Here is an 18,761-nt window from a genome sequence, read left to right as displayed (position 1 = left end):
TTTAACTAATGCTGGTTCATTCTTTCTCTTTCATTCTCTTTTCTTTTTCTTCTCTGTTTACCTGCTTGCTTATTTTGTTATGCACTTGAGTTTACCCCTGTCCAGTTTGATGTACTATTATATGTTGTTGGGTCTTTTTTCTAAGAACTTTAGTATTAAGTGTAGAATGACTGATGTTGTGTTACCATTGTGTGCCATTAAATCAAGCTTATATGGACACCAGAGTCTACTAGAGCCTGAAAAATATGCAAACTGCCTACACAGCACATTCTTTGTAAACTACTCAAAAAAATATCAATATATGAGATACAACAGTAACTTTATAGATCATAAGCATCTTAATGACAATGAGGAATAAATCAGTGAGTTTTACCCTGGCAGCCTGCGTTTGATTAGCAGTTTTGGTACATGTTAAATCTGGCAGGGGAGGAAGAAGGGATGCTGAAGACAAAATTTCTGGCATTTTCCTTAAGGGGACTGTCAATCATGGAATGCAATATGAGCTGTTCTGCACCACTTATCTGCCTTGATGAAGTGCTGAGAAATTTAGCCAAGTTGTATGATTTAAAAGTAGGAGGGGGGGGTATATAACATGCCTATATCAAGGCCAGCCTTCAACATATTCGGACATTGAGCTGCAGAACCCAATCTCATTTAAGTTGTCTGCCTCTGTGAGCAGCAGTAGTGACTTCTAAGCCTGCTCACCTCCTATCAGACTCATGTCATCAGTTTAAGGACTGATGACCCTATGCCAGAGGGCATAAACACCTGGTTGGCCCACTAGAATTAATATGCAGACTGTGTTGAAATGAAGCTTAACAGAGATGAATTAAGTAGAGTAAGGGTAACCCCATGTGTGTAACCCATGGCAAAGAAAAAAAATCCCAGTCTTCCAGATACAATGTATTCAAGCGGAATTGTTGAGGATTGAAAGGTAATGAGTTAGCCTTATGTATCCACTGACAGTTCCTTGAATGTTAGCAAATTTATCATGTTTCCTGAAGGTTAGATGCACATGATCACTGTCTCAGGAAAATACATTGTACTTTTCTCATATCTCTGTTAAAAATTTAGAAGCACCACACACACACACACACACACACACACATATATACCTATATGCGTGTGTGTGTGTGTGTGTGTGTGTGTGTGTGTGTGTGTGTGTGTGTATATATATATATATATATATATATATATATATATATATATATATATATATATATATGTGTGTGTGTGTGTGTGTATTTTATTTTTATTTATTTATTTATTTTATTTTACATTTGTTGACCGGGCTAGTCTAACTGGACATAAATATCCGTTTTCAGTAGAGGCCCAGGGAGGAAAGCTCCAGTACAGGCAATAAACAATGATTTATTACGTAAAGCATAATATGAGTAAAAACAATACAAGGTAGAATGAAAAATATGTTTCAACACAAAACACATAGTAAAATAGGAGATGAATTTATACTACATACTACTATAAACTGCTTTTAAAAACAGTAACAGAAACAAATAACACCAAAAAAGTTAACACAGGCAGATAAAAGATTTCTGGTAAAGCCTAATTCTTAGATATAACTCTAAAACTCTTGAAAGTTATCGTGAGTAGCTCAGTAAGGGGGGAAATGGGGGTAAAAATAGGTGAGTGCGAACATGATTTCAGTCGGGATTTGCACAAGGACACAGCCATTGTGTTTTGAGATGTTCTTTAATGTGTTTTTTGAAAAGAGAGGTAGAGTTTTGATTAGTTATTTCTTGTGGGAGTTGATTCCAGATTTTACCTATGGAATTTGAGAGTAATGCATCCCCAGCGTTATTATGTGATTTAGTTAGAGATACTAGGAGTTTATTAGCAGAACGGAGTGTGGCTAGGTTTTTATATGGTATGATCAATTTTGTAAGGCTAGGGGTAACATCAGGGTAGTAAAGGGTCTTATGAATGATGAGTAGTTGTTGATAGAGTAAGTGGTTATTTAGCTCTAACCAGTTTAGAAGTTTGAGGTTAATACAATGGTGAGTTCGTTGGGGAGTAGCAGTAATGAATCTGGCTATGTTATTGTAGCAGATAGAGAGTTTGGTAGTGTTATTTTTGGATAAGTTAGTGTAGATAGGTGAGGCATAGAAGAGGGTGGAGATCAGGTGTGTTTGAGCAATGGTTTTTCTAGCTTCTGGGGTAAGAAAGGGTTTAATTCTGTAGAGTGCTCCAATTTTTTTGTTGACAGTTTTAATAGTGGTATTAATGTGTTCATCAAAATTTAGATGATTATCAATAGTTACACCTAGCAGTCGAATTGGTCTTATCAGGGTTTATACTGGTTGCATTATTTGAGGAGATAGTAAAGAGAGGTGTGGGAGATTTATGAGTGGGAGTAAAGAGAAGAAGCTTGGTTTTTTTGGGGTTAAGGAGGAGGCAGTGTTGCATGAACCAATTTTCGACATATTGAAAGACTGTTTGGGTGAGGGACTGGAGGGAGGGAATATTTTTAGCAGTGCAGATTAATGTTGAGTCATCAGCATATTGGATGCAGGTGGCTTGTGGTATATTCAGATGCAAGTCATTGATGATAAAGAAAAAAGAAGGGGACCTAGGATTGAACCTTGTGGAACTCCAATATTTACTGGGAGTAAGGAAGATAGGTTATTCTCCCAAAGGACTGCTTGTTGCCTGTTATGGAGATAGCTCCTAAACCACTGTAGTGAGTGTGGGCTAAGAGAATAAAGGTTAAGTTTGTCAAGAAGAATATTGTGGTTAACCATATCAAAGGCTTTGGACAGATCTATAACAAGTGCTGAGGAGAAGCAATTATTGTTTCTATTATTGTTTATGGAGTCAGAGAAGGAAAGGAGAGCAGTTGTTGTGCTGTGGAATGGTCTAAACCCATGTTGACAGTCGGCTAGAAGTTTGTTTTGAAGAAGGTAGTTAAGAATTTGTTTGTGAACACATCTTTCCATAATTTTGGCTAATGGGGAAAGTAAGGCAATAGGACGAAAATTTGAGAGTTCAGTTGATGAACCTCCTTTATGTAGGGAATTATATGAGATATTTTCCATAAGGTGGGGATTGTTCCTTCAGTGATTGTCCTATTTATCAGTATGGAGACTGGATAATTGATAGCTTTAGCAGCTATTTGTAGGTATTCAGATGGGAGTTGGTCAGCAGATGGGGTGCAAGGTTTGAGTTTCTTAAGAAGCTTATAAATAAAAGATGTAGCAACGGGTTGAATTTGAAAGTTCTTAGTCGAGGGTACAGAGTTATTTGGTGGGGATGCAGTTGGTGTAGGTAATGAGTTAGCTAGGGATTGAATGGCTTCTGTGAAATACTTATTAAAGGTATCAGGGATCTGTGTAGCATTGTTGAGGTGAAAGCCTGTAGGGGTAGGAGTAGGTGCATGTCCTGGTTTAAGAAGTTTATTGACGCTTGACCAGAATTTTTGAGGGTTTTTTTGACTACTTTGTTGCAGGTGAAGATAATATTCCTTTTTATCTCTAACAATATCTTTTTTGGTGGCATTTCTTAATTGTTTGAAGAGGAGATGATCAGATGGACATTTAGTAGATCTCCATTTGGCCCAGATTTTATTTCTGAGGATCATTTTATCTTTTGTTTGTTTAGAAAGCCATGGAGCAGCTTTGGATCCTATTCTAGTAGAGTGAAAAGGGGCATGATGATCAAGGATCTGAAGAAAGTTTGTATTAAAGTAGGTAACTGCTTTATTTAGTTCAAGGTGAGTTAGTGGTGACCAGTCACAAGCTTGCAATTCAGTAATGAAATTTTCAGGGTTAAAGAACTTTTTTGATCGGGATGTTCTTAGATTATGAGTACATGGAATATTCACTTTTTGTCTTGTGACATATGTAAGCATGTGGTCACTGATATTATCAGGAAGGGTTCCTGGAGTGTAACTGCTGGGGTGGTTGTTAATAAGGATCCAATCAAGAGTTGTTTCTTTTCTATTTTGTTTATGGAGTCTAGTAGGAGTTGTTATTAATTGCCTGAACCCATAGAGATTAATATGGTTAGTTGGGTGTTGGTTTGAACAGGTTATCCAGTCAATGCTAAAATCACCAAGTATTATGGTTTCTTGGTTGGAAAGTGAGCTAAGTAAGTTTTCTAGAGTCTGAGTATTTTTACCAGGGGGGAGATATATACAAATTAGATAGATTGATTTGTTGTTGTTAATCTGGAGTTTGGTAGATAATGATTCAGCTTTGGGGTCTGTTAGTGAAAGTTCATTATGGATGGTAAGTTGGAGATTGGATTTATAGAAGATGGCTATACCACCACCTTTCTTAGTTTTACGGTCATATCTGAGTATGTTGTAGCCAGGAGGGGTTATTTCCTGGTCATGAGTAGAGGGTTTTAACCATGTTTCTGTAAGACATAATATGTCAAATGAGTGCAAGTTCAATAGTGCATGGAGATGATGAACTTTGTTGTTTATGCTTCTAATATTAAGGTGAGCTATTAGAAGGGAGTTAGATGTTTTAATACTTGGTGGAGGTATAGGATATGTATTTGTGTTTAGATTAGTCTTAGTGTAGGGACCAGGGTTTGGATGTATATCTCCATGTAGGAGGAGGTAATGATTGGAGTAGAATAGGAATTTAAGGATTTTGAGTAAGTTGCTACAATATCTTTTGTTAAGGTAGAATGTCATATGAGTTATTCTGTGATATTTTGGTAGAAGAAAATTAGTGGAGCAGGTTATGTTACTGTGATTAAGGGTAGTGAGAAAAGAGGATGGTAGTGTTTGCTGGAGATTATGATTTTGTTCCTTTAAAGAGTTGTTTTCAAAGAGGGTGATATAGTAGGATATAGAAAGAGAGGCTAGAATAGTGGTAAAGAGAAAGATGTATGAGAGAAAGGGTTTTAGTGTAGGAGGCATGGTATTGAGTAAGTGTTAAGATGATATAGTTTGTGAGAGTTGGTCAGTGCAAGAGCCAGTGATTATGTAATAACCAGTAGTATGTGGTGTTTAAGAGAAAGAAGAAGTAAAAAACAGGACCTGGATAGAGGTTGTCAATAATAGTTAGATGCTGATAGAATTAGCAGGTACAAGGGGTAGCTTAGTCTAGGTAAAGGACAAGAAAAGTAGAAGAATGATTTGGAGGTGAATGTTAGAGGTGGGAGTAGCCAAAGTAGCAAGAAGTAGGAGGGGAAAAGGAAAGAGAGATAATAGCCAAGGGGAGAGCTTAAGTGATAAGAGGGATGGTGATAGGCTAGGGGATATGGGGGAGTGTTTAGAGAGCTATAAGGTAAGGACTCCCAGGGGTGGGTGGGATTTGGGGGTAGGGAGGGGAGCGGAGTGGGGCAGACACAAAACCATGCGAGAGCAAGTGGGAGAGAAAACAATCAGTAAGGTGCAATTCAAGGGCAGAAGGCTGGCTAAAGGAGGGTAGTGGAGAAAAAGGGGAAAAATAGTAGATAAGTGAGGCTGGGAATAAGACAAGTATGGGGATAGGCTCAAGGGAAGCCTAGAATATGTAGAGGTGGTGAAAAAGCAGCCTAGAGACCGGTTGCTAAGACTAAGGGACAGAGAATGTAGTCAGGGCAAAGAAAAGGGAAAAAAAACACAAGGAAGAAGCAAAGAGTCAAGGAGAGCACAAAAAATACAAACAGTGAGGAGGGTAGACGGAGACACTACAATGTTCCCAGGGGGGAAGAGAAGAGCATAGGAGGAGGGAGAAGGTGAAAGGCAAGTACTAAGGACACAGATAGATTAAGGGCTGGATTGAAGAAGGTAAGGGTCTATAAAATGAAGAGGCAGTCTAAGGGATATGAAATACTGAATAATCAAAATGGTGACCATTGAAAGAGATTATTTTAGATTGTTTTTAATGTGTTTGATTATTGTAGATTCAACTAAAAATATTTTTTGCAAGGGGACAAGTCTGCTGCGCCCTCCACACCAAATGCTAATTATATATACAAACTCTGAAATTGTATAACAGTGGGGTGGGGGCAGATTCCCTTACCCTACCGCACCACACCACACCAGCATACAAAATGCTGGAGACAAAAACTCAATTAAAATCAATGTTCATTCATATGAGTATTCCCTATTGTTTATAGTCCCCCAAAAGTTAAGTCGTATGCATGTTTGATGCTTTAGACTATAAACTGATAGACAGATAGATACAGCCAGACAAATATATAGATTTAGATATTGGGTAGGTAGGCTCACAGAGTTTGCTCTCTACAAACTAACACTTTTTTTCTCTGTCAGTTTTTTTCCTGGTGGTATGAATTGTTATGCATTTAAATTAAAGAATTTATATTCAAGCTCTGAGCTACTGCGGTGGTGGTGCTGCGGTAGCGTTGTCACCTCACAGACGTTGCCCGTTCGATTCTCAGTTAGAGCGTCTTCTGTGTGGCGACATGCGTGAATGGGCGTTCCTTCGTTGAAGGTTGTGTGTTAGGCCTGGCAAGCCAGTACATAAAACTCTACTGCCAGTCATTAGCGGACCGGAGTTCCACTGTGGCGACCCCTAACCAGGAAAAGCCGAAAGACACAAACAATATTCAAGCTCTGATCTGATTCTTTATTAGACAGGCTGTCAAGGCAGCAGTGCATGAGGAAGACTGGGAGAGTATGACTATTAAAAGACTTAGTACATCCAAGCAGAATATAAGAGTGGTAGGCCCAACCTCCATCTCATAGATTGTGAAGCTCAAATCTGGAAGATATCTATATGAACTCTTGAAAGGTTTGGTTTTCTGTCTCATTCCACGTACATGCATGCAAGTTTATATCAAAGTAAGCTGCAGGACTAGTGTATCCTCCCATGAATGTTTCTTATCTGGTGTAATTTTCCTTGTTTTGAAAGAATCAAACAGGACAAGTGTATGTATGAATCTGTGTTATATACATTGCTGAAATTAATTAGATAAACAAACTGATAATTGAATATAGGGTAATATTTCTCTTTTAATGAGGTAAATTTTGCCAGTAATTATATTCTACTGCACACATCTGTGAAAGTATTAATAAATCATGTAAATAAAAGTGTAACCACATTGTTTTTAATGCTTTCTAGTAATTTCTTGTCTACTGTTAATAATCAAAAAATAAGTTGGAACCGGGACTTGGATTCACATCTGAGATTAGATAATTGAAGAGCAACAAAAGTTGAGTTAATATACATTTATAAGATGGCAATGCTAGCATGAAATATTGACATAAATTGCAATCTTAAACCATATGCTGCTAAACTGTTTTGATTAAGGATTTGCACCTCCAGCAAACAGCACTTTCCCTGTTGTATATAATATATAAATTCAATTCTGTGTGGAAAGATGAAAGATCTATATAGAAATTTCCAAGAGAATAATATCCAAACTAAAGATAATACAGGAGAGTAAAATAATTTTTATCTATTCTAGTTAATATTAATTGACTCATTTGGACTGCATGTTCCCAATAGTTATATTTGATATATCCAGCTGAGAATCGAGCAAGAGGTTCTCCTGTTCGATTCTCGGCTGGAGTGCCTTCTGTGTGGAGTCTGCATGTCCTCCCCGTGGTCGAGTGGTGTTCGAAAGACATGTGTGAATGGGCGTGCCTTCGTTGAAGGTTGGGCATCGAGCTGGCAACTCGGCACCATAAAAAATCTAGCGCCAATCATTAGCGGACCAGAGTTCCACTGTGGCGACCCCTAACCGGGAAAAGCCAAAAAGACAGAAGTTATTTTATATAGTTTGGATAAATGCAATCTTCTTATTTACCATTTGTTTTGAAATTGCATATATAATTGAGAATTAGTGAGTAATCCCTGTTAATCACATCTAACATTAAGCCAAATTCAGAGTCTAAGAAGTATTTATTTGTAATATATACATTAATTAGAAAATGCTACTTTACTGAATAAAAGGTTTGGTTAGGTTCAGGCTAATTATACATCTTGTTTACTGTTATCAGCATAATCAATTAAAGAAGTTATTTTTTTAATGCTTTCCTGTGTTTACCAATTTGATATAAAGCCATTTTGATTTCATACTATTAATTTAGGCAATATATTTTAATTAGTTAGCAAGGATTTGTATAAAAACGTTGTAATCAATATTCAGTAGAAAATAAGAATGCAATCTAACCTTTTTCTAAAGCAATGCAACATTATAGTGTAAAATCTACTGACACACTCCATTATTTTTATGATAATACTCCTTTCTTCCCATGTCATTTTAAACTCTATTTTGTCTATCTTTCCTTGCAATTCCAGAAAGTCATTATCCCATTGGTCTCCCTTGTTGTAATCCTAAGTTAAGAATTGGCCATATAAGTATGCTTTCATGAATTTTAGAATCCAAATCATTTGAAGTATATATCCTATCAATTACTGACTGCATACCATATCTGTAGGAGTAATGACTATAAAACAAATACTTTGATTAAAATGTATTAGACCGAGTAAGTCAATAACATTTACTAAATCCTTAGCTGATGCTGAAACTCTTGACTTGTTAGTTCGACTAATATCACTTTCTTTAACTCTACAATTAAAGTTTCCTGCCTTCTTATACATCTGTTCAGTTCAAAGTTAGTATTTTCTAGATACTTTCTAGTGAATTCAAATCTATTTCCTAGAATCCAGTCCACATTTGCTAAGGTTAATATTCTTTTTCAATATTTAGTAGTGACCTTACATGTCATAAGTTTATAATCACTGTATGAGTCAGTGATGCTAGGAATTATAATAGAATGTCTCCATTGGATTGCTGTTTACCCTCCTCTTTTCTTTTAAGTTAGAACTTGCAAATACCGCATATTATTTTTATTCAGTCTACCAAAATATCTTCTTAAAATAAAAGAGTTGGTTGCAAAAAAAGCTACTTATGTTTTATGCATTTTTAAATACTCAGAATATCTCTATAATTCTCACTGCTGAGGCCATTTACATTCAGAGAAATAGGATTTAAAGAAGACATCTTTTATTAGTCAACTACACAGTGCTATTACTAATTGCAATGTTATGATTTTGGTTATATTGTAGGTCCTTAAAATAAAGGCTGTGTGAAAACCAAAGTAAAAAGATTGTATAAATTATCATTTTATTTGACGTAGACACAAAAGCAAAGAGTAAACAATATTAAAAATATTATAAAATATACAAGTAAACCAATTCTCTTCCATAAAACTTACTGTTCATAATTTTAATAGAAATCCTATTCAAGTACCCTTTCTAATTTTCTTTTACTCTCTTACCACACTTATATTAGGTGATCTTATTTTAAATATGTACACCACTATACATGACACATAAGGAATGTTTTGCATCAATTATCTATAACTATCCATGGTTGACTACTGCACAACAGTTAGAACATATGACAGAAATCCAGACTGAGTGTAACGTCTTCTCAGAATTGGTGGGTATACCAACTTGCATATAATTGCAGTTTATATTCCCCAGAATACAGTGGAACTACTTTTTAAAGACTCCATAAAATGCACTAAAATATTGTACAGCTAATAAAATAATTTCAAAAAACAAAACTGAAAGAGGCAGCCAAAACACGACAATAAGAAGCCGACTATTTATTAGAAATAAAATGAAAAAACAATCAAACAAGCGAAAAGACTTAAAATTCAGTAAGTGCTTTCACATTGAAAGGGAATGCTTCATCAGACTATTAACTGTTGACTTGGTACCATTTAAAAGATTTCACATTTCATTGTCAAGCCAATCACTATTCGGCTCATGAATATTGAATGAAAATAATATAGTTCATCAAAAACCGTATGGAATATTCATTAAAAACATTTTTAAAGCATTTTAACAAATATAATATAATCTCACATTTATAAAAGTATATAAATAATATATATATATATATATATATATATATATATATATATATATATATATATATATATATGAAATATATAAATGTATATATACAAAAAAATATATATAAAAATCTGATGATCATATGTATTGATTAATATAAAACCATATGTATTAGGAACTATATATACACATAAAAAACTTGTTGGATATTTTTGCCATGACTTATAACATCGTTTTATGGATAGTGTCATAAAAATATGGCATGTAACTGTTCATTTATCCTTATGTATGAAGTATAAACTATTGTGTATAGAATCTATCTATCCATCTATCCATCAACACTGCATACTTCGTGTATATACAACCATGCCTGATAAGAACTGTGTGTGTGTGTGTGTGTGTGTATATATATATATATATATATATATATATATATATATATATATGAACATACAATACTAATAAATACTTATCATAACTTTTATCAAAAATATGAAGAATTTTTTTATATGAACTAATAAGAAATAAATACATGAAATAATATATATAGAACACATGTATGAATGCCTATATAATGTTTATGTGTTTTCTAATGTTTAAGATCCTTAGCTGCTAAAAAGGGTCTCATGGACACCTTATCATTGAGTCCTAGCCCTCTATCTGCCTGTAATCTTAATATCCATCTCCTTTTTCTCTGCTCTGTATAGTTCTTATAATTCCCTAGCCTATCATTCCTATATATCATTTCTAATACCATAAATTTAAAACTGTGTAATGTGCCTTTGTTTATGATATGTTTTGCTAAAGCATTATTTTCGTCCTCCCTATTTATTGCATAAATATGTTCTTTCACTCGTTCCATTAAGGTTCTATTTGTCATTCCTACATAGAACGAGTTGCATTTACCACAAATAGCAAGGTAAATCAAATCACATGTTCTGCAGTCAGCATAACTATTAAACTCATATTCCTTTCCTGTCTCTGGATGTACAAACTTGTGGCCATTTAACATGAAGGGACATTGATTGCAGCTCCTGCAAGCAAAAGTTCCTTTTCTGGTAGATCTTAGTGTTTGTTTTTCGTTCTTTTCATAACACACCATGCGTTTCAATGATTTTGTATTTTTGTAGGTAAATCTGGGATGATCTCCCACCATAGCACCCAATTTTTCATCTACTGTTAATATATTCCAATTATTAATAAAAATTTATTTGATCTTCTTGTTATTGTTTGCAAATGAAATTACTGCTTTATTCATATATGTCATGTTCCTGCCTTTTGTTTGTGTGTTCACTTCTTTGTGTTGAGAGTATATATAAGGTTTCCCCTTAGAAGCTCTCTTAACAATGTCTTCGTGAAATAGCAATTCAGTTTCTTCTTCTCTATATCCCCTTTCTTTGAATTCCCCATGCATCATTTCAACAGTTTCATGGAATATAGATTCCTTACTGGTTAATCAAGATATTCTCAACACTTGCCCTTTAACTATATTATTATAAATATGTGGAGGGTGTATGCTGGTACGATGTAATATGGAATGTTTTCTACAATCCTTTCTGTATAGCTGTGTCTGTATAGTATTGTTTTCATTAATAATGAGAACATCTAAAAACTCTATATTTGAAGCTGACCATTTACCTGTCAAAGATAGAAAATTGGCGCTTCTGAAATTTTCTAAGACTGACTTAACTAAAGAAAAGAATCATGTTGCCATTAGTATAAATGTGTTACAGCTTACAAGAAGATTTGAACAAACATTAGAAAAATTAAAGCAAACTCAATGGCAACGCAAGCCCATGGAAGCTTGCATAAGCTTCAAAATTGTTCCCAGGGGTTTACGCATCTTAAAAATGCCCAGTTTTGGCGATAAATATCCTGACCTCTTAAGCAAATGGCAAAAACTGAACCTTGATACCAGCTAAAAATGTTGATTACATTGACCATGTTATAGATTTGAAAATGTTCACTAAAAATTTGAATTTGAGAATGATGTTTGATAATAGTAATAGTGAAACTATGAAGTTTTTTAAAAAACCTTCGACATTTATACCATCAGCATATCCTTTAGTAGAAGCTTTTGAAAAAGCAATGGTGAAAGACCTAAATACGTTATATAATAGCAAACACACAAAAAAATGACTTTTATAATCTTGACAAAGAAGAAGAAAATGCACTTCAGCAATTACATGCAAATCATAATATTGTGATAAGGGTTGCAGACAAAGGTGGAGCCATAGTTATTTTGGATACTTCTATGTATAAGGAGATGTTAGATCTATTAGCTGATAAAGCAGCATACTGTGATACAGATTTAATCAAATTAAACAAAATAGTGAACAATGTCCAAGATGAACTATATGACATGTTTCTATGTAATGTAAATGATTTTGATTTATATAAATATTTCTTAGTAGAACAACCATTAGTACCTACTTTTAGAGGCCTGCCCAAAGTCCATAAGAATCTTACAAATCCACCACTTAGACCCATAGTATCCAGCAAGGGGTAGCTTACTGAAGCCATATCTATATATTTAGAAAATCAACTAAAAAAGGTAGTGGAAAAAACAACAACAACAATAGTTAAAGATACTGAACACTTTATTAGAAGCCTTTTTTGAATATACAGCAGTGGAGAAAAACAAAGAAATAAGTTATATGGTAACTCTGGATGTAAATTCTCTTTTCACATCCATTCCAAATGACATAGGAAATGAATATATGAGATTGTTTTTAATTCGGCATGATATACCTAGAGACTTAATAATCAAATGTGCTATGTTAATGGACATCGTCCTCAATAATAATGCTTCTGTATATGAAGAAAACTATTTTTTACCAAAAAGGGGAGTAGCCATGGGTACCCCATGCGCTAACTCCTATGCAAACATTGTGATGGCGTATTGGCAACATACATACATATTAAGAAGTGAATATGAAGAAAACATTTTATTATACAAATGTTTTGTAGACAATATTTTTTTGTTATGGAGAGGAGAAGAAACCAAACTTTGTGATTTCATTGATTACATAAATGGAACCACCAATTTTCTATTTTTGACAGGTAAATGGTCAGCATCAAATATAGAGTTTTTAGATGTTCTCATTATTAATGAAAATAATACTATACAGACACATCTGCACAGAAAGGAATGTAGAAAAAATGCCATATTACATCATACCAGCATGCACTCTCCACATATTTATAATATTATAGTTAAAGGGCAAGTGTTGAGAATATCTAGATTAACAAGTAAGGAGTCTATATTCTATGAAACTGTTGAAATGATGCATGGGGAATTCAAAGAAAGGGGATATAGAGAAGAAGAAACTGAATTGCTATTTCACGAAGACATTGTTAAGAGAGCTTCTAAGGGGAAACCTTATATATAATCTCAACACAAAGAAGTGAACACACAAACAAAAGACAGGAACATGACATATATGAATAAAGCAGGAATTTCATTTACAAACAATAACAAGAAGATCAAAGAAAATTTTATTAATAATTGGAATATATTAACAGTAAATGAAAAATTGGGTGCTATGGTAGGAGATCATCCCAGATTTACCTACAAAAACATGAAATCATTGAAACGCATGTTGTGTTATGAAAAGAACGAAAAACAAACACTAAGATCTACCAGAAAAGGAACTTTTGCTTACAGGAGCTGCAATCAATGTCCCTTCATGTTAAATGGCCACAAGTTTGTACATCCAGAGACAGGAAAGGAATATGAGTTTAATAGTTATGCTGAGTGCAGAACACGTGATTTGATTTACCTTGCTATTTCTGGTAAATGCAACTCTTTCTATGTAGGAATGACAAATAGAACCTTAAGGGAATGAGTGAAAGAGCATATTTATGCAATTAATAGGGAGGACGAAAATGATGAGTTAGCAAAACATATCATAAACAAAAGCACATTACACAGTTTTAAATTTATGGTATTAGAAATGATATATAGGAATGCTAGGCCAGGGAATTATAAGAATTATACAGAGCAGAGAGAAATGAGATGGATATTAAGATTACAGGCAGATAGAGGGCTAGGACTCAATGATAAGGTATCCATGAGACCCCTTTTAGCAGCTAAGGATCTTAAACATTAGAAAACACATAAACATTATATAGGCATTCATACATGTGTTCTATATATATTATTTCATGTATTTATTTCTTATTAGTTCATATAAAAATTTCTTCACATTTTTGATAAAAGTTATTAGTATTGTATGTTCATATATATATATATATAAGCACAGTTCTTATCAGGCATGGTTGTATATACACAAAGTATGCAGTGTTGATGGATAGATATATAGTTCTATACACAATAGTTTATACTTCATACGTAAGGATAAATGAATAGTTACATGCCATATTTCTATGACGCTATCCATAAAAAGATGTTATAAGTCATGACAAAGATATCCAACAAGTTTTTTATGTATATATATAGTTCCTAATACATATGTTTTTATATTCATCAATACATATGATCATCAGATTTTTATATATTTTTTGTAGATATACATTTATATATTTCATATATATATATATATATATATATATATATATATATATATTATTTATACACTTTTATAAATGTGAGATTATATTATATTTGTTAAAATGCTTTAAAAATGTTTTTAATGAATTATCCACAAGGTTTTTGATGAACTATATTATTTTCATTCAATATTCATGAGCCGAATAGTGATTGGCTTGACAATGAAATGTTACAGCTTTTAAATGGTACCAATTAAGTTAACAGTTAACAGTCTGATGAAGCATTCCCTTTGAATGTGAAAGCGCTTACTGAATTTTAAGTCTTTGGCCTTGTTTGACTATTTTTTCAATTTATTTCTAATAAATAGTCGGCTTCTTATTGTCGTGTTTTGGCTGCCTCTTTCAGTTCTGTTTTTTGGGATTTTATGGACATTTGCTGCAGCTGAGAAGCCTCTTCCTTGTCTTGGAAATTCTTTTTTCAGTTTAATAAAATAATTTACTTCAAAACATTTATTAAATGTCAGCATCTAAACAAGTAAACTGGTTCTAATATACAAAAGTTGTTGAGTTTAAAACCCACAGAAAGCCATTATACTTTTATTCTGTCAAAGTATCCTAGTTATAACATTTCTCACATCTCAGGTTGTCAGCAAAAACAAACAGAAGAAAAATTAAAATGCAGATTAGGCCTTCATGTTTCCTGTCTCCTGTCTGTCAAAGAAAAAATATTTCTAAAAGATGGAGAGGAAAAAAGAAATGAATAACTGTGTATAAACATAATGCTACATATGGGTCAGTATTTAAGAACAAGCATTAGTTACATATGCATATAAGAAAAAAATTTGGGGTACTATTCATAGTTGTTACGTGAACATGGAAAGGCAACTGTCGCATTTTGCACATAAGCACAATAAAGACACATTTAACAGGTGCCATTTACATAAATGAGCAATAGCCTCAAATGACCTTATGCAAATGAATTACTAATGAGTTGGTAATGAGAGATGATGTATAATATTGTATGCTAGTAAGTCCTTCTCCCACGTGTTTGCAATTCTTAGTTGGATTTTGATTGTTTTTCACCCCATGAGCAGATTTGTTATAAAAGGCACAATCGTGCAATTTCTACCTACATTGCAATCAACCAAGATGCTTTCTTTTGCTGCTAGAATTATCTTCCAGTGTGAGCTGTTTGTCTTGGCTAAGCCAAAATCACACGTTTAGTGGTGCTCTCCAGCCAAGAAGGCAGCGTTATAGACAGACAATTACAAATTGTAATTTTAATAATCAGGAAATCCTTAATACATTCACAGTGAACAGGGCATTAGTTGGAATGTATGATCCCCACATAAGTAATGGGGGGATGTGTGGCCTTCCTATCAATATGGGTATTAAGGTATGCATAGCACTCACTATATTTACCATAGTTGCATTCCAGAGACAGACTGGTGACACACTGGGTACTTCTCAGGCTTCTGCCTTGAAGATATTTCAGCAGTTCCTTGTTCTACTCTTGTCACATGTGGAACAGAACATCTGTCTCCCAGTATCACCTCAGGAGTGAGTCCAGAATATGCATGCCTTTAATGGGGTGGCAGATTTCACTGAAGTGCTTAGTGCAACAGATTGCACCCATGTTGCATTTAGGGCCCATCTGATTTGCTGGAGGAGTGGTATCACAGTAAAAAGTTCTACCATTCCATTGAAAGCCAGGTAATGTGTAATACATGGGGATGCGTCACCAACATCTCTGCCACAGCATCCTGGCAGTGCAGATGATTCACAAACATGTCACACTAGCTGACTCTATAACATTTTCCTACGTGGTAGGATATGCAATGCTTATCTTGTTGGTAAGTGTTTTTTTTTTTTTTTTACCCTTTAATCAGTTATTCATAGAAAAATGTACTGCTTAATACTAAACCACATATCCTTTATTTTTGACTCCCTCACTTTTTCATTGTGTTTTTCAGGTAATGCTGGATTATCCACTAGAAGCATGATTCATGACACCAGTGAAAAATCCAAGTGGAGCTGCAGAAGATAATTTAATAGAACTCTGTTCCGGATTCATATTAAGATCAAGAATGTCTCTGGCATGTTGAAAAGCCATTTCATATGCCTGAATGAGTCTGGGGTATCCCTCAATATGGCCCAGCTACTGCATGCAACAGCATGGTCATGCAGTGGTCTACTGGTGAAATGACCCTTCTTGTCACTGTAGCTCTCAGTTCAAGTCCTACTATGATTACTGATGGCCAGCTAGCTGCAGTAGTAAGAGATCAGACCCCCCCCAAAAAAAAATAAACGAGAGATTTTTAGTTCCCTCTCACCTTCTTTGGTGAATAAACCTGGACAAAGCTAAAGTAACAGGGAGGGGGTGTAAAGGACTAAAATTAGGGATACATTTAATACATTACTCTTTTAAACTTAGAAAGCTGCTAGAACAACAAATGTTGCATTGGCACATATTTTCTCAAGGATATGAAGTCTGAAACTGAAATGTCTCTCACTACTTAATGATTACGATTCACAAGTATTTGCCAGAAAACTGCATATTTTATAAGGATCAGAAAAAAAAAAATAAAAGTCTGGACACATGAGAAGTTCTGGATAGTTGAGAGAGGTTTTTGCTGCTCAACAACTCTCCTCAGGAATTCTTTGCAAGGATAAAAATAACAGTGTAAAAGTAATGGTAAAGGACCAAGATTAGGGGCACATTTTAAATATTGGACTTTTAAACTTAGAAAGTTGCTAGAGTAACAAGTTTTATATTGGCACATACTTTTTGAATAGTATGAAGTCTGAAACTCAGAAGTCTTCTCATTGTTTAGTGACTGCAATATACAATTATTTTCCAGAAAACCACACATTTTGGGGAATAAGGCAAAAATCTGGACATCTGTGAAATTCTGATCAGTTGAGAGAGATGCTTTTGACCCATCTCTACTTCACGACATGAATTGTGGACAAACATTAATGGGGGAGGAAGGACACCTTAAGAGATAACTGCGTATGCAAACATGTTTCTGCAAAAGGTTTCATTCCAAAAGAATAAATGTGTTTTTCCTTTGTTTTATTTATTTCTTGAAGTATAAATACAAAAGAAATTCATGCACAAAAATAATAAAAGAAGTAATTTGTTTTCAGTAAATACCTTTAGCATAATCCATCTCAACCAGAAATGTTAAATGTATCGCCATTTCTTATGTTACATCAGCTTATTTCTTTAGTATCAGTAGACTGCAAATGTAAAATTCACCACCACTTAATATCATTATACTGATTGTTCACAGATTTACAGTATCATTTCCCATAATATGTTTTTCTGAATATTTAATAAAAAAAAAATCACTGTTAATAATCCCTAAGAATAAACCAACTAAGCTCCTCTCAAGTTAGGGAGCATTCACCCTCTGCCCATCCTGGAATATCTTCACAGGGTCTGGGCAGTGGTACTGTCCACCCTGGCAAGCCACACTGACCACATACTTTGGGACTCCATTGAGGACATGGTGGAGCAGGTCCTGGAGAGACATATTCTGCCAGGTTAAAGCCTGAATGATCCTGTCTGTGGCAAGCAAGCACTACCACAGGCCTTCATCCCCTCAACATAAGAGTCAACTGTTGTAATGCCATCAGGCAGTGGGAACATTTGAGGTCTGGAGGACCGGGTTTCCTCCTGTTACACAGTCCTCTTCATCTCTGTCCCTCCCTAGTCCTCTCTCCTACATCCTTTATCCTCCTTCCTCTCCAAACTGCCCTCTAACATAAAAAATAAATATATAAAAAATTGGGCAGGGTCTGTTGCCCACAAAAATATAGTATCACTCCTCTCCTACCTCCTCTAACACAGCCATCTTGATGTGTTCCTTCTGTGTTTTATCTCTTTTTCAGTATTTCTATATTCCCTTTTCCACTCTTGAGAGACCAATCAGAGTGTCAACATAAGGATAACCCTATATAAAACATATTACAAGTAATCTCTGTGGTCTCCCTGAATTCTCAAACAACACACTAAACAAGTATAGGGGGGCAAAAACAAAACGGTGTAAGAAACTTCTCTGTGTGGAAGATTTGTAATCCACATATATCTAATTAATCACTGTATATTAATCAGATCAGATAATGGTAGTAGAAATGGAGAACCTAAACTCATCCTAAGTCAAAAAATAATAAAAATATATAATTTCAAATACTGCAAGAAGAAGAAAATGCTGCTCCAAAGCTACAAAATGGTATTTTAATAAACAAATGTAAGCACTTTCATTTTCAGTGCTACAAAAACATCATCAGACAAACAGATACACTATCTCACATCCTCTAAATACCATAAAAACATCACTTCCTTAAGGGATTAACCTCACTTCCTTGAGGGGGTGGGACCCAAGTGCAAGACACATTATACAACATCTTGTGCAACATCTCACTTTCTAATAAAGGTGGCAAAACATTTTG

The 18,761-nt window shown here is 34.4% G+C and overlaps 1 long non-coding RNA gene across 1 annotated transcript in view; it reads left to right on the top strand.

The window, feature by feature from the left end:
• Positions 1-17,022, top strand: part of LOC122790354 — a 500,167-nt gene extending 483,145 nt beyond the window's left edge. Inside the window, exon 5 of the long non-coding RNA XR_006363001.1 lies at positions 16,277-17,022. This is a non-coding gene — a long non-coding RNA (uncharacterized LOC122790354). The remainder of the gene's footprint in view (positions 1-16,276) is intronic.
• Positions 17,023-18,761: the final 1,739 nt, after the last annotated feature.

This window comes from Protopterus annectens, chromosome 16.part0, assembly GCF_019279795.1.
Source record: "Protopterus annectens isolate FY-2018-M chromosome 16.part0, PAN1.0, whole genome shotgun sequence".
NCBI lineage: Eukaryota > Metazoa > Chordata > Ceratodontiformes > Protopteridae > Protopterus > Protopterus annectens.
This window is presented reverse-complemented; position numbering and strand designations above follow the sequence as displayed.